This window comes from Leucoraja erinacea, chromosome 3, assembly GCF_028641065.1.
Source record: "Leucoraja erinacea ecotype New England chromosome 3, Leri_hhj_1, whole genome shotgun sequence".
In the NCBI taxonomy this organism is placed as follows: Eukaryota; Metazoa; Chordata; class Chondrichthyes; order Rajiformes; family Rajidae; genus Leucoraja; species Leucoraja erinaceus.
This window is the reverse complement of record NC_073379.1, coordinates 25,355,732-25,362,913: the sequence shown is the minus strand read 5'-3', so window position 1 is coordinate 25,362,913 and position 7,182 is coordinate 25,355,732.

Below are 7,182 nucleotides of genomic sequence, written 5' to 3'. Positions count from 1 at the left end.
ACAGATTATTTTAGTTTAGTTTATTGTTACGCATGCAGTGAAAAGCTTTTGATGCATGCTAACCAACCAATGGAAAGACAATGCATGATTACAATCAAGTCATCCACAGTGTAACATTTACATCCACAATAGCATTTAATGCAAAATAAAGACCAGTAAAGTCCGATTAAAGATAGTTTGAGGGTCTTCAATAAGGTAGATAGTAGCACAGGACCACTCTCTAGTTGGTGATAGGTTGGCTCAGTTGCCTGATAACAGCTGGGAAGAAACTGTTCCTGAATCTGGAGGTGTGTGTTTTCACACTTCTGTACTTCATGCCTGATGGGAGAGACTGGGGTGAGACTCGTCCTTGATTATGCTGGTGCCCTTGCCAAGGTAGGGTAAAGAGTAATTGGAGTCAATGGAAGGGAGGCTGGTTTGTGTAATGGTCTGGGCTGCGTCCGCAATTCTCTACACTTTCTTGCGGTCTTGGATTAAGCTGTGCTCAAACCATGCTGTGATGCATAAGGTGCTTTCTATGGTACATAAGAAAATAATATTGGTGCAAATGGAGAATGAGTTGCAACGTGTATTTACCTTAAAGTGGTGCACGCAGTCTGAATATGTGCCTTATGTGATAGACATGAGAGACAACATCATTTACCAAGATCGTCAACTCTATTACTATTTCAAGTGAATATTCTTGGAACAATTTGAAAATAGGCAAAGAAAGGAGTCCCTCTCAAGGCCTAGATTCATTTTGGGAGTAGACGGCGGAGTGGTGGCGCAGCTGGTAGAGCTGCTGCCACTGTGCCAGAGACCCGGCTTTGATCCTGTCCTCGGGTGGCGTCTGTATAGAGTTTGCACGTTACCTCTGCAACCCTGTGGGTTTCCTCCAGGTGCTCCCGTATCCTCCTACATCCCAAAGGCGTGCAAGTTTGTAGCTTAACTGGCCTCTGTAAATAGTCGGGAGTCTATAAGAAAGTGGGATACCTTGGAAGGAGTGTCAACGGGTTGATGGTTGGCGTGGACTCGGTGGGCCAAAGGGCATGTTTTCATGTTGTATCCCTAAATTAAACCAAACTATGGTGAACCAAGGTTAATAGTGTTGACAGGCCAGTTGATATTAGCTGATCATAACTCAGATACTCTGAGAAACAAACCTGGGTTCCCAGCTTTTTTACTTTAGTTTAGAGATACAGCGAGGCCCACCGTACAGACAGCACCTGTAATCGGGATCGAACCCGGGTCTCTGGCACTATACCGCTGCGCCACCGTGCCGCCCTATAAAAGTAAAACTCCGTACAGACAGAGCCAGGATCTTCTCTGGCGGCGCTGCCTAAGCAGCTGCGGCTCGCCTGCAGTCTTTTTGTCTTGTTAGGGGTATGTTTTTGGTTTATTTTTAGTTGTGTATATGTGGAGGGTGGGGGGGAAACTTTTTTAATCTCTTCCTTGAACGGGGACGCGACCTTTTCCTTGTCGTGTCTCCGTTTCGTTGGGGCCTAACATCGTGGAGCTGGCGGCCTCCAACTGGAAACGATCTGATGGCTCCGGTCGCAGGGCCTGTGGACTTACCATCACGGAGCTGGCTGACTTCGGAGGCTGTGGTGGCGCTGTGGCTGCGACCCGACTTCGAAGCTTCAGAGGCATCGGCCGCAGGCCCTGTGGACGTTAACATCGGGAGCTCGCAAGTCCCTGGTAGGAGACCGATTTTTGGAGCTCCCACAACAGCAACTTCACCCGCCCCGAATCGTGGGGTTTGAATCGGCCCGTCGCAGGGCTTTTCATCGCCCGGCGCGGCTTAATCGGCTGTGGGACTGACCATCGCCCGTTGGGGGCTTTAACATCAAGAGCCTCGATCACCTCAACGCAGCAGTTGGACTGCTGGACCGCGGGAGAAGAACAGGGAAGTGATAGGACTTTTGCCTTCCATCACAGTGAGGAGGTGTTGGAGATTCACTGTGATGGATGTTTGTGTGAAACTGTGTTAATTGTGTGTTTTGTTTTTTTGCTGTTATGACTGCAGGGAATGAAATTTCGTTCAAACTTTTGACAATAAAAGGCATTCTATTCTTCTTGCGTATGGCGTGCACAGCCTAAATATAGTTCATAGGTAAGTTTGTAAGTTTGTGCACGTCGGGTTGATTGCATTGGTCGAAACAGGGTGGACTACGTGAAGTTTGCAATCTTCCACCCCATAGTCTGGATCAAACCTGCGTCTCTGGCGCTGAAAGCGCTGTGAGGCAGCAACTCTACTGCTGCGCCACCATGCTGCCTAGTGATGCTGCCTGACCTGCTGAGTTACTCCAGCAATGTGTCCACGTCTGACTTCCTCTAAGATGAGTTGTAGCAACTTTTTTGCTTCTCTTGAAATACATCTATGTGCTAGTCAAGAGGGGATTCCAGAATATTATTGTCATTCACATGTCCCGAAATGTAACAATGAAATTCTTACTTGCATCTGCACAACAAATGTGTAGGTATGGTACAGGTGCAACACCATTTTCCAGCAACTTTAATAAGGACAAAATTACCAGAGTGCACTTGAAATCTCCTTCCCCCGCCCCCCCTCCCTCCCCCCATAGTCCATGGTCAGCACTTTGTCTTTTTCTTAAGACAATCAAGTTGTCTCCACCCATAGTTGCTGTTAACTCTGTGCCCAACCTAATGGGCAGGTTATTTACTTGAACAGTGTCAAGGAAAAATAACTTGCTGTTACTTAAAGTTACTTGAGTGTGGAAAAGGTGACTATCCAAAGCACGACGTGTACTGTAAACTTAATTTGTAAGAGCTTCAGTCTGCACAGTGAGAGGTATGAGTAATGATTATTTTGAATTAAATCTTTAAATTAATGTCTTGTATGAGTCAGATTGCCTGTAGTATTTATGAACATTGTTTTTCCTATTTACTCCAGCTGTGAAATTTTATGGGGTGCTTCCTAGATTCAAGAATTTGGCTGTTGAAAGTTGTTGAAAGTTGAAGTAAGGTTATTGCTGCCAAGAGCTAAGGCTCAGAGGTCGACATTGCAAGTGTGGGTCCCACTTTCTGCTGAGCTGGAGTTTTAAGCCAAGGGTACTAAAGCAAACATTGGATCCTCTGGGGGATATTTGTCCAGATTTTTCTGCCTTGTGCTATTAATATGTTACTAGTACAAGTCAGACATATTCCCCCTAGGGTAGCTAACAACCCAATGGTATGAAGAACTGCAGATGCTGGTTTATATCAAAAATCGATTTAAAGTGGCTGGAGCGGCATATTGGCCCAGCGGTAGAGTTACTGCCTTCGATCCTGATTGCGGGTGCTGTCTGTACAGAGTTTGCACTTTCTCCCTGTGACAATGTGGATTTTCTCTGGGTGCTCCAGTTACCTCACACACTCCATAGACATACAGGTTTGTCGGCTTTGGTCAAATTATAAATTGCTCCTACTGTGTAGGATAATGTTAGTGTACAGGGTGTTCGCTGGTCGGCGGGGACTTGGTGGGCCAAAGGGTCTGTTTACGCATTGTGATAGGCAGCATCTCTGGAGTAAAAGGATGGGTGATGTTTCTGGTTGGGACCCTTCTTCAGACTGAAAGTGGAGGGAGGGGAGAGTGAAGGGGGAGGGGGGGGGGGGGGGGGGATTTAGCTCTTCACCTTCCCCACCCCCAACTTGAAGAAAGGTCCCGACCCGAAACGTCACTCGTCCTTTTTCTCCAGAGGTGCTGCCTGACTTGCTGAGTTACTCCAGCACTTTGTGTCTGCCAATGGCACGAACATTAAATTCCTCAATTTTAGGTTACTACATAACCCTTCCCCTCTCCCTTCTTTCCCCCATTTAATCTCCACCCACCCCTCTTCTTTCTCTCCTCCCTTCCCACCTCCCTGTGCTCCACTTGTACCTGCCAGACCCAAAATGCCCATGTTGACCCCCTGAGTTACTCCAGCACTTTGTATCTACTATCAACGTATTATCAGGAATACAGTACAAATTACTGCCCCATTGTTCTGCTTATTAAAGTTTGGAACTATCTTGTAAAAGTTGACTGAGGCCTCAACAAGTTAGCTTGAAACACAAGGAAATTGGTGCACAGCTTGGTTCTATAGATAAATCATTGCACATTTTATTCTGTGGTGTCAAAATTAAATCAATATAATTGTGCAGCTAACCATTTTGATAGAAAAAGAATAAAGACTGTTCTCCAGTCTAAAGACAGTCCGTCCAAGTTATGGTTGTTGCAAACCAAGAAATATTCATGCACATTGAATCCAACACTAACTTGAAGGTTTCTCTCTCTTCAATCCCAAATCGTTCTTTAATAATCATCTTGTTTTATGTTGATCATCCAGCTTCCAAGAGCAGGAAACAGTCCTCTCCATTTCCAGTAGAGGTCACACATTAGCAGTTTGGAACAGAAAGACAAGCTGAACTTTCTCACAGAGTCTGAGCATCCTCGCATGACTATGTGATTGACTATCCCTTTTTACCTTTTAGATTCTTACGTAATGCTTTTTCAAAGCCAAATGCAGTGAAATGAGTCATTTTTAGTGATTTTAGCCGTGGTTGCTTGTGTGTTGAACATCCCCAGTTCACTTAGCACCAATGCTTGAACACGTAGTCTAGGCTGGCACATTGTTCAAGTTCAAGTTCAAGTGAGTTTATTGTCATATGTCCCTGTATAGGACAATGAAATTCTTGCTTTGCTTAAGCACACAGAACATAGTAGGCATTTACTATAAAACAGATAAGTGTGTCCATATGCTATAATATAAATATATACACACATGATAAATAAACTGATAAAGTGCCAATAACAGAAAATAGGTTATTAGTAATCAGAGTTTTGTCCAAGCCAGGTTTAATAGCCTGATGGCTGTGGGGAAGTAGCTATTCCTGAACCTGGTTGTTGCAGTCTTCAGGCTCCTGTACCTTCTACCTGAAGGTAGCAGGGAGATGAGTGTGTGGCCAGGGTGGTGTGGGTCCTTGATGATACTGCCAGCCTTTTTGAGACAGCGATAGCGACTGCATTGGTTTTGGTTTATTGTCATATGTACTGAGGTACAGTGAAAAGCTTTTGTTGCATGCTAACCAGTCAGTGGAAAGTCAGTACGTGATTACAATCGGGACATCCCACAGTGTACAGATACATGATAAAGGGAATAACATTTAGTGCAAGATAGTCGTCGGGTCTGATTAGAGATAGTCCAGGGTCTCCAATGAGGTAGATAGTAGCTCGAGACCACTCTCTAGTTGATAGAATGGATCAGTTGCCTGATCACAGCTGGAAAGAAACTGTCCCTGAATCTGGAGGTGTGCGTTTTCACACTCCTGTACCTCTTGCCGATTAATGTTCTTCAAGGTGGATTGCTGCATAAAGTGTAGGTGACACCTTTCACATGAGAAGCTCGAGGACCCTCACTTTCAGGTTCACATGGAATGTCTAGCATCCTTCCCTTTTTTTGGGTCTGTCTGTAATGATCCTAGTTGATAGTCTAGCTACAACGCTTCATATCCACAGCCTCCAACAGCTCTCGAATATATTTCGTAGAAGCAGATACATAGGCAATGTGCAGGAGGAGGCCATTCGGCCCTTCGAGCCAGCATCGCCATTCAATGTGATCATGGCTGATCATCCACAATCAGTACCCTGTTCCTGCCTTCTCCCCATATCCTTTGATTCTGCTAGCCCTAAGAGCTCTATCTAACTCTCTTTTGAATGCTTCCTCCTACCCTGCCTACTGAATTCTTGGGTTTAGTTTAGTTTATTGTCAACGAGGTACAGTGAGAACCTTTTTTTTTGCGTGCTATCCAGACAGAGGATTGACTATACATGATTTGGGGCGGCAAAGTGGCGCAGCGTAGAGTTGCTGCCTTACAGCGCCGGAGACCTGGGTTCGATCCTGACTATGGGTGCTGTCTGTACGAAGTTTGTATGTTCTCCCTGTGACTGCGTCGGTTTTGTCTTGGTTCCTACCTCACTACAAAGATCTGCAGTTTGCAGATATATTGGCTTTGATAAAATTTGTAAATTTTCCCTAGTGTGTAGGATAGTGCTAGTGTAATCTCTGGTTGGTGCGGGCTCGGTGGGCCGAAGGGCCTGTTTCCATGCTGTATCTCTAAAATCTAGAGTATAAATTACAATCAAGCTGTCCACAATGTTCAGATACAGGATAAAGGGAATAAAGTTTAGTGCAAGGTAAAGTCCAATTAAAGATAGTCTGAGGGTCTCCAATGAGATAGATGGTAGATGGGCTTGTTACAGGAGGCAGGGTGGGAAGAAGTATATTCAAGAGTCCAATCGCTCATTTGTTCTGACAATGACACATTCTGGATGGGAGCCTCTGAAATGACATTCTTCCTGAACCATGGCTTCCCCTCTTGTGTTGTGGACAGAGTATTTGATTATAGCTCCAGAAATAGTGGATGCATTAGTAATAATCTTTCAAAACTCTTTAGATTCTGGAGTAGTTCCAGAGGATTGGCGGGTAGCAAACGTAACCCCACTTTTTAAGAAGGGAGGGAGAGAGAAAACGGGGAATTACAGACCAGTTAGCCTAACATCGGTAGTGGGGAAACTGCTAGAGTCAGTTATTAAAGATGGGATAGCAGCACATTTGGAAAGTGGTGAAATCATTGGACAAAGTCAGCATGGATTTACGAAAGGTAAATCATGTCTGACGAATCTTATAGAATTTTTCGAGGATGTAACTAGTTGCGTGGATAGGGGAGAACCAGTGGATGTGGTGTATCTGGACTTCCAGAAGGCTTTCGACAAGGTCCCACATAAGAGATTAGTATACAAACTTAAAGCACATGGCATTGGGGGTTCAATATTGATGTGGATAGAGAACTGGCTGGCAAACAGGAAGCAAAGAGTAGGAGTAAACGGGTCCTTTTCACAATGGCAGGCAGTGACTAGTGGGGTACCGCAAGGCTCAGTACTGGGACCCCAGCTATTTACAATATATATTAATGATCTGGATGAGGGAATTGAAGGCAATATCTCCAAGTTTGCGGATGACACTAAGCTGGGGGGCAGTGTTAGGTGTGAGGAGGATGCTAGGAGACTGCAAGGTGACTTGGATAGGCTGGGTGAGTGGGCAAATGTTTGGCAGATGCAGTTTAATGTGGATAAATGTGAGGTTATCCATTTTGGTGGCAAAAACGGGAAAGCAGATTATTATCTAAACGGTGGCCGATTGGGAAAGGGGGAGATGCAGCGAG